The sequence below is a fragment of the Peromyscus maniculatus genome, chromosome 22 (genome assembly GCF_049852395.1).
Source record: "Peromyscus maniculatus bairdii isolate BWxNUB_F1_BW_parent chromosome 22, HU_Pman_BW_mat_3.1, whole genome shotgun sequence".
Classification (NCBI taxonomy): domain Eukaryota; kingdom Metazoa; phylum Chordata; class Mammalia; order Rodentia; family Cricetidae; genus Peromyscus; species Peromyscus maniculatus.
The window spans coordinates 10,340,754-10,351,340 of NC_134873.1; positions in this window are offsets into that span (position 1 = coordinate 10,340,754).

Genomic DNA, 10,587 nt, shown 5'->3' on the forward strand with positions numbered 1-10,587 from the left:
TTTACGTTACTGTCAACATCACTTATCAAGTTTCCATAGTGTAAATCATGCACAAACCTATCTGGTTGCTGAGGGAGGGCAATCAGACACATGCAGCACACATTCTCCTGGAAAAATGCGTGGAGCTCAGTGGCCAAATGGTACGAGCTTAGCATTAGTCTTAGCACTGTGAAAGACCTCCAGTCTGAAACCCAATCTACTCACTTTAAGAAAAACAGAGAAGGGGCTGGAAAATCTCTCATCAACTAAGAGCACTGATTGCTCTTGCAGAAGATGAAGGGTCAAGTCCCAGGATTCACATGGCAGCTTACAACTGTCTGTATGTCTAGTACCAGAGGGAATCTCATGCCCTTTTCTGGCCTTTAAGGGCACCAGGCATGCATTCAGTGCACAGATATACATGTAGGGATAATAGCCATATACATAAGAACAAATTACAAACAAACAAACAAAACCCCAGCTTTTTGGAAAAGCAGAGCAAAATCACACCAAATCAGCACTGTCCTATATGTGTGGGAATGACGCTTGCAGATAATTTACATTTCACTTCTCACACTTAAAGCACAGGTATCTCTGTATTTCATACAGCGAAGATGCATTTAGTGTCATTTACATGATACCTCATTCAATATGTGAATGACGTTTGAATGCTTCTAGATATTGGCACATTCTGGATGATCTGAATGAGTTTCTCTCCCTGGGTACAGCAAACAGAATAGCAAGCTATTACAAATTCTCAATCCTGGATTCAGAAGGAAATAGAGATTTTGTGACTGGACTAAGGTTGAGTAGGGGCTGGACGGAGGGGGAGAATACCAAACAAGACTACGGGGACGGGGGAGGGGGGCATTTCAAGGTCAGGTAAAAACCTGGTGCAAGAGAATCTCCCAGGAATCTGCAAGGATGACCCCAACTAAGATTCCTAGCAATAAGGAATACATAGCCTGAACTGGCCGTGTCCTGTGAGCAGATCGATGCCTAGCCCAGTTGTCATCAGAAAGACTTCATCTAGCAACTGATGGAAACAGATGGAGACCCACAGCCAAACATTAGGCTGAGTTCAGGAATCCTGCCTAAGTGGGGGAGAGAGGCTTGCAGGAGCCAGAGGAGTCAAGGACACCACAAGAAAAACTCACAGAATCAACTAGCCTGGGCTCATAGGGGCTCACAGAGACTGAACTGACAGCCAGGAAGCCTGCATGGGACTGACCTAAGCCTCCTGCATACATATCACCAAGACTCCTTGAGCCTCAGCTTGACCTCTGGAAGGCCCTTGGCTTCTTTCAGGTATTAACTTTGTCATAATCAGCTGAAATCCTACTTTGTATATTTTTGTGGCTTGCAGCAATAGTGGTTTGCTCTGCCTAGCCTTAATACATACAACTTGATATGCCATATATTGTCGATACTCATGGGAGACATGCCCTTTCCTGAACAGAAATGGGGGAGCGGGGAGTGACAATAGGGGTGGGGAGGAGGGATTGGGAAGAGAGGAGGGAGGGGAAGCTGTAGCTGGGATGTAAAATTAATTAATTAATTAAAAGAAATAAAATGAAATATAAACAAATTCTCAAGCCTACCCTCAATCCTATTTTATGGAATCTATTGCTCACTTTAACTACAGTTCTTTAGTGGAAATATAAGGATTGTTCTGCACTCATGTAGGATTTTCCCACTTCTTTACAGTATTAAAAAAGACAAGACCTAAACATGTATGCAAACATACATGAAAAATCTACCTGAGAAACTAGCTGCCAGTACTCCAGGGACAAAAAGGGGCTACATGATTTTTAAGGAATTGAATATTAAGTGCAGAGATCTTTACCTAATCTCTCTGTCTCTCTCCTTCCCATACACACTTAGACACACACACACACACACACACACACACACACACACACACACACCTCTTTTGTCATTCTAGAAATACAATGCCTATTTTATAGTCAGTGAAAACAAACATGAAGCTGAAGTAAGTTTTTTAAAAAAGAGAAGAAAATTAGTGGCAACAAAAGTAATAATTTCAATGTGTGAAACCCAAGGTTGGCAGTGTGGGCTTGCAACACAGATGTATCTTAGACTAATGTGGAATATTTGTACAAGAGGGGACATACCCCACCTGCTTCCTACTCACTGCAGAGCCCAGTGTGCACCAGCTGAGAACACGTTGGATTGTGCCAATTGTGCTCCCAAAGTGAGTTTTGCATTTTGAATTCTTGCAACATGTGGCAGCTAATCTTGACTGTCAGATTGATGGTGTTTAGAATCACCATGAAAACAAACTTCTGGTGGGATGATCCACCCTAATTGTGCGAAGTACCTGTGTCCCAAGGAGTTAAATATTTCCATTAGAATCAATCAAGAGATGACTGACTCCAGTGCCTTTGATTCCTCAGCTGGGAGGCCCCGTTGGCTGGCTTCACATGGTCCTCTGGTTTCAGGAGGTAAAACCACTAGTTCCTGTGTTGTAACAACTGAGGCTTTTGGACCTGAGCTGAGCACAATCCAGTGGGTTTGGGTTCCAAGCAATCAATGCTCACTAAAACCAACCCAGGCCAGTGACTGGGTCCTTTGTCTTGTGAACTCAGAGAACAAATTTCATGGCCAATAGGAGGGTTAATTTTAGAAAGCAGTTTTGTTATAGGATGATAGAGGAGAGCTTCCAAAACAGGAAGCAGGCAGAATTCCTCTACAGCAAGAGCAAGTCTCAGAAAGAGTTGCCACCAAGAGTCATTGCCTAGGGCCCCATAATGTTTATCAGGCTAATACAAGCTGGCCGGGTCTGGTTGTTACACAGATTACTTTCACACACCTCTTCATCCTCATAACTTGACTGCAGTTTGGGGCACTCCTCACATGTAACTTCCAAGGAGTGTGCTCACTGTTGTGTAAACAGACACGATAGTATCAAGAAACCAGACCACAGATCAGTGTTGTTACTTACATTTTTGTTGCTGGGATAAAACACTATTATCAAAACCATATATAGAAGGAAGTTTTTTTTGGCTTTTGGTTCCAGACGGATAAGAGTCTGTCATGGCAGGGAAGCATGGAAATAAGCAAACACTGTGGTTAGAGCTGGAGACTGAGAGTGAACTGGGAATAGAGCATGAATTTTAGACCTCAAAGTCTGCCACCAGTGACACACCTCCTCCAACAAAGACGTACCTCCTAAACTTACCGAAACATCACCACCAACTGGGAGCCAAGTATTCAAACATCTTAGCCTGTGAAGGATATTCTCATGCAAACCACTACTAGTGCCCCTAAGTTTTGTGTGTTTTTTTGTTTTTTGTTTTTGTTTTTTTTGGTGTTTTGTATTTTTGTTTGTTTTTGTGGCATTTGTGACTATGGCCAGGACAGAACTGTGAAGAGAACTAAGACAGAACTGGTAGTTAATGATCAGAAACAGAATTTTAGGTTTTGGACCCTAAAATGCTTGATTAACTTCCTTCTCCTGTTCTCATCACTGGGAGGAGTGTGCAAGGGACTGACACTCACTAGGTATTCCAAGAGGCATGGGTGTGGTGATGGGTCAGACCCAAAGTGGCTGTCTTGAAACACAGGACACAGAAAGGTGTGTCGAGTTGGTTGAGACACACCATCCCATCAAGTACAGAGAGAATCTCAACCCAAAGGCTCTCTGTTAGTGTTCCTTACAGTGGAAAAGAAAACTCAAAGGATTTGTTAATTCAAGTATCATGTCAGTGCATTGTTCTCTCTGCATTAATTTCTTGGGGAGAGTGATATAAATAAGGCTGGAGCATAACTCGGTGGAAAACTTGCCTCCCATGCTCTAACTTAGTCACTAGTTTGGATTCCCACTGTGAAGGCAATACAGACCCCATGTTAGGGAAGGGCCATCATCTTAGACCACCTGCTGTACTCAGTTCCAGGAAGGACATTAGGAATGTGCCATGTCAACGTGAACAGATAAAGGGCAGTATGCTCCTGCAGACATTCTGTCTGTGGTTTATGGCCCTTGAAGATATCTAGATAATCCTGCTGAGCAGTCCAGATAATCCTGTTCAGAGGGTTGTGGTTCTCCACCAAAAGTCTAACCCAATGGTTTCAAATGTGGTTTCTCACCCAAAGTTTAGACCAATAGTTTAAAAAATCACCTTGCCCCATGTCCCTTCTACCCAATCCCAAGTTACCAATTCCTGGCTTGTGGTTTTTCCCTATGAAATCTCTGTATACTTGGGCTTGTGGCCACCGCCACATTTCCCTCCATCTGCCGTGTGGTGGCCCAGGTTAAACCTGATAATAAAAGGACCCTTATGTGCTTGCATCAGAAACCGGCTCCTTGGTGGTCTCTGGGGGTTTTGCAAAATGGGTACAAGACCAGTATGATAGAAGACAAAGCAAGGCGTTATAATCTGTGTTCTACAAGCACATTTGTACCTCATTTGTCAGAAGTAATCAGCATGTACATATAGCTAATCCATAGTTCAGCACTGAACTTTAAAGGTAGATGTCACCCAACCAGAGAGCCTGCATGGAACTGACCTAGGCCTGCTGCATACATGTTACATCTGGGTAAACTCGCTCTTCATGTGAGACTCCTAACAGTGAGAGCAGGGGCTGTCTCTGACTCTCTTGCCTGCTTTGGGGACCCATTCCTCCTACCTTGCCTCATTCAGCCTTAATAGAAGAGGAGGTGCCTAGTCTCACTGCAACTTGATATAGCATGGATGGCTGATATCTGTGGGAGGCCTGCCTGTATCTGAAGAGAAACAGTGGAGGAGTAGATGGGGGTGGGTGGGAGAAGAGGGAAGAACTGGAAAGAGGGCATGAGGGGAAACTTTGATTGGGATGCAAAAACAAAAACAAACAAAAAACAGGAAAACTCAGAAAGTATTATAATTAAAAAATTAAAAGTTAAGGGAAGAAAGAAAGAGAGAGAGAGAGAGAGAGAGAGAGAGAAGAAAGAAAGAAAGAAAGAGAGAGAGAGAGAGAGAGAGAAAGAAAGAAAGAAAGAAAGAAAGAAAGAAAGAAAGAAAGAAAGAAAGAAAGAAAGAAAGAAAGAGTAGATGTGATCTGAAACCAGGAAGGAAGGATCCAGGACTGAGATTATGCAAACCCTTTCTGGCTACACAAGCAAAGACAACGATGAGGCAAAGTTTGGAGTCTCAAAGACAAGGCCTCCCACTTTGTCAGAGGGACAAGACTAACTTTCAATTGATTTCTTGCCTTTGTTTGGTCTTTTATAAAATATGGGAGAGAGAGATTTTCCTACATCTTCCCAGATTCCCTGCTCTCTGAATGAAGTGCTAAAGCTTAAAGATTTGATTCCTGGTTCTTTGTCAGTTATGATAGATACCAACACACACACACACACAAAACCCCCCAACCCCCCAACCCCCCAACCCCCCCCCACCCCCCCCACCCCCCACCCCCCCCACCCCCCGCCATAAGTCTTAAATCCCTGGATGCTGGATATCCACTGCTGATGTAATAAGCCAATCAAACCAAATTAATAAATTCAGGTTTAATGACAGAGCAAAGTAATCCTGGGTGACCCTTGGAAAGGCAGGGGAAGAGTCACATGGCAAATATGGCTACCAGGCCTTAAGTAACCTGTAGGAATGGTCTTGAACAGCCCCAGGGAGGGGTGGCTTTTGGTGGCTTTGAGGGGGAAGCTCTAGGGGGGATCTGCTGTTTGTTGGGCTTTGAGGGGGCGGGTTTGGGGAGAGATGGGCGAGGGAAGCTGAGGTGGAGCTTCCATCCAAACACCCCCTACAAAACCAGAACAGGATTTACTCCTAGAAAATAACACAAAATGGCAGTGGTGAAGGAGAGACATAGATCTATGCTGTCGCCCTCAGCAGCACTGTTTCCCTAACATTTTAGGGACCTCAACGAAAACAGGGCATCTATGACTTGGGCACATAAAAGAACTTCAGCTGTAGTCTCTGTATAGAGCAGAGTTGTAGAGTTTAATAAAGTTACTTTAACATAGGTCTGAGCACAATGTTTAAGAAGACAGATATGGGGGTGTGGGAATGCACATATCGAAGAAGAGTCATGGAGAGTAAGACATATCCATATGTAGATACAGGCTCCATAAAGGAGAGTCACATTTAATCGTCTTAATATTAGCCATATATAGCATTTTGGTGACTCTCAAGTTACATCTGAAAAGTTGCTAAGAAGCCTTTCTTTTCTTATTCATCTTTCTTCTTTCTTTCTTTTTTCTTTTTAGATTTATTTATGTATTTTATGTATATGAGCAACCTATCTGCATGTATATCTTCATGACAGAAGAGGGCATACAATCCCATTATAGATGGTTGTGAGCCACCATGTGGGTGCCAGGAATTGAAAGCAGGACCTCTGGAAGAGCAGCCAATGCTCTTAACTGTGGTGATAATGTTTTCCCCAGTATATCATGCACCCTAATAAACTTATCTGGGGTCAGAGAACAGAACAGCCACTAGATATAGAGGCAAGAAAATGGTGGCACACACGCCTTTAATCCTATCACTTGGGAGGCAGAGATCCCTCTCTGTGAGTTTAAAGCCACACTGGAAACAGCCAGGCATGGTGACTCACGCCTTTAATTCCAGGAAGTGAGCCTTTAATCCCAGGAAGTGATGGCAGAAAGCAGAAAGGTATATAAGGCATGAGGACCAGGAACTAGAGCTGGTTAAGCTTTCAGGCTTTCGAGAAGCAGTACAGCTGAGATCCATTTGGATAAGGACTCAGAGGCTTCCAAACTGAGGAAACAGGGTCAGATGAGGAACTGGCAAGGTGAGGTGGCTGTGGCTTGTTCTGTTTCTCTGATCCTCCAGCATTCACCCCAATACCTGGCTTCAGGTTTGTTTTATTAATAAGACCCGTTAAGATTCGTGCTACACTTAACCGATGAGCCATCTCTCCAGCCAGTCTTTTTTCCCCTTAACATGTGATTTTATAGAGTAGTTCTCAAAATGCCATATGAAGAACCATAATAGGTTAAGGTACATCCTTGCTGTGGCCATGGCATAGACCCTAGTGCCGAGCCAGGTTGGGAACTCCCTTCTAAGAGCCTCAGGGAAAAGTGTGCATTTCATACACAGTATAGTTAATAATAATAATGTGGATAAGAGAAGCAAAGTGGAGGTTTGCAAACATCAGGAAAGGCCACCACTCAGGGATTTGTTGTCTTCCTGAGAAGAGAGGGTGGACAAAGGCAGAAGGCACTTCTGGTATTGTTCTACCTGTTTCTTGAAACCCCCAGAGACCACCAAGGAGCCAGCTTCTGATGCAAGCACATAAGGGTCCTTTTATTATCAGGTTCAACCTGGGCCACCACCATGCAGATGGAGGGAAATGTGGCAGTGGCCTAGAGCCCAGGTGTACAGAAGATTTATAGGGAAAAATTGTAAGCTGGGAATTACATGCTTTGGCAACTTAGGATTGGGTAGAAGAGATATGAGGCAAGGTGATTTTTTGAAACTATTGGTTTAGACTTTGGGTGAGAAACCACATTTGAAACCATTGGGTTAGACTTTTTGACTGGGAACCACAACTTGCAGAGCAGGACTATCTGGGCTGCTCAGCAGGATTATCTAGATATCTTCAAGGGCCATAAACCACAGACAGAATGTCTGCAGGAACATACTGCCCTGTATCTGTTCACGTTGTCATGGCACATTCCTAATGTCCTTCTTGGAACTGAGTACAACAGGTGGTCTAAGATGATGGCCTTTCCCTAACATGGGGTCTGTATTGCCTTCACAATATAACTTCCTGTAAAACTGTACTCCACTGAAGAGAAGGGAGACAGTGGGGGTACCAGGGACCCCAGCTTCTTTCACGTGCTAGCCTCATAAGGACTCTGGAGCTCCAATGACTGTCCCCTTTCAGCATAGTTTGGGGAGACAGGCTGGTCTGGACTCCTGGGCAGAAAAGGAACTGAACTGAAGGCATCAGAACCACATTGCAGGGCGGAGAGGAGTTTCTGACTCGGGCGGCTCTGAGAGACCCAAGAGACTACAGCATTCCACAGCCCTAGCCTGTGCCTCCGCCTCTGTCCCAGGCACCATTCCAAGCTGTGGGCTGTCACGGTAAGTGAATGTTACAGCTCTGGAGGGAAACTATCCTGACTTACTGGGAAGCTGGGGGATACCTAGAGCCGCAATCGCACAGCTCAGCCCCGAAGGGAAAGGTATCCTGACTTGTTGGGAAGCTGGGATGCGGTAGGGGATAGTCTTCCTGAGAGATATAGCAATCCTGCTCCTCTCCTAGGAGAAAGCCATTACAGCAGAACTTTGTTTGGCTTCCCCGACAAGAGGGCTTTCCCCCAGAGCTAGGCTTCTCTACCAAGATGTTGTTCACTCTGCTACACTGGAAACCCTCTGCTGAAATGTAGCAATCTCCTCCAGCTCCTGAGAAAAGTTGTTACTTTTTTCCACTCCGCCTTGCTCAGCCCCACAAACAGAAGCTTTCGGCAAGGTTTTTTTTCTCCCAGTCTCCTAATGGATGTCTCAGCAAGTTTCTTCTGTTCTCCTGGTGTTTTCTGCTCTCTTTTGCAAAGACCCCTTAAGGGAACGTCTCTGCAATTTTTTTTTTTCTGCTCAGTCCCCTAAGGGATATCTCAGCAAGGTTCTTCTGTTCTGCACCAGCGAATGAAGATTTTTCACCCAAGACTCTTTTGAGAAACAGATTTATTTGAGAAGGAGGAGTCCAGGAGAGCAGTCCGAGCTGCCTCTGCCACGGTGGGAAAGGAGAGCCAACTACTGAACAGGCAGAGGGCCTTATATAGGGCTTCTTAGGGATGGAGTTTCTCCAGGGAGAAGATTTTCTGCTCAGGGATTGGTTAATTTTGTTGGTCAGGACCAGAGTTGGCTCTGATTTTAGGCCCACGCTGTGTTTCTTTCACTGGCCCTTTTTAGCTTTTTGACTCTAATTCTACAGCCAGGCATTTATTTCTTTCACTGGCTCTGATTCTTGGGACAAAGTGTGTTTCTTTGGCACTGATTTCCAGGTCAGGGCAGGTTTCTTGGGTTCTGGGTTCAGGACTAAAATGTCTCCTCTACTGGCTGAGGTCTCGGATCTAGGGTGTGTTTCTTTCACTAGCTCTGGTTTCAGGGCCAGGGTGGGTTTCTTTGGCTGGCTCCCTTTACCCTACAGTCACATTGCCTTCCTCCACAGTCTCCTGTGTGCATCGCAATCAGACAGGTGACATAAACACTCACGAAGATCTTAGATTAGAAAGTGCTCGAAACTCACAATGCTCAATGTAGGGAAACAAATGTGTGCTGATCCTGTTCCCTCGCAGATGGCACACTACGCCAGAGGAAGGTGCCGAGCCAGGCCAGACTGGAAGAGCGGCCACTGTTGTCCTCCAATGATGACCATAAACCCTTTGCCTCCTTTGGATTTCTATGGTTTACATCACCAGCATTAAGGATGACTTCATCTTGCTAACACAGTCTGTCTTCATTTTGTCTGGAGGCAAGTTTGACCACAACAGCCTTACACTGATTACAGAGACTCCGTGTGATCCAGAAAAACCTGTGTGACCTACAAAGTCCCCAGATATGAGGTTCCTTCCCTCCTCTACCCCACTGCTTCACGTGTTTCTTCCCACCTCCCCTCCCTTCACTCCTTTCCCCCTTTTCTCTCTACTCTTCTGCCCCCACTCGTACCTCCTTCCTTACCCCCCTCTCTCTTTACCTCCGTCTCTCCATGCCCCCTCCTTGCTCCATCTTTCATACTCTCTCTTATTCTTTCACTTCTGGACCTATACTCAAGGGACTGTATAAGCCGGGCAATTGTTCTGCTACTGAAATATGCACCCAGCCAGCACTGAAAGGAACTTTATTATTGGTAATTTCTAAAATAACTTTTTAGGGAACTTTGAAATGTACTTCAGCAAATGGGTTCTTATTTCAAAGGTATAAGAAAAAAAACAAAAAACCAGTAGGGGCTGCAGACATGGCTCAGTGATTAAGCACACTTCCACCCATACAGAGCATCAGAATTCTGTTCCCAGCACCCATAACCACTTGAGATCCACAAAAGATCCAAAAATCTCTTCTGGCCTCCTCAGGCACCCTCACACATGAGCACACACACAAAAATAAAAAATTAACAAAAGGAAAAAAATTGGATGTAATTTAAAACTATTAATGTGTTGAAAAGATTCATGAAAATTGCTAAAAAAAAAAAAAAAGGTTCTGCAGGATCCTGCTTACTAGGACAGGATGCAGATACCATCTAGGGTTCTCATTTAGCCCGTGCAAGGCCACGATTTTAGTGAATTCACTTACGTTTGCAGGGATCATCTCTGAAATCAAAGCAACATAAAATCATAATTAGCTGTGGCTTCACTCACTTTCTGTGTCCTCACTCCAGACCTTAGACAAACAACAATCCAATTTTGTTATACATAGATGTTCCTCTTCTGAACTTTCTAGGAAAGAGACTCTAGACCATTTGGGGTCTCAATGACTGGTCTTACTCACAGAGCATGGTAGTCTCTGGGGATATCTATGTTGGAGCAGGGATCAATACTTCACTGTTTTTCATGATGGCATGTCACAAGTTTAGTGTCCTCCTTTGGGTATTGTGAATTAAATTCAGTCTCTGTCTTAAACA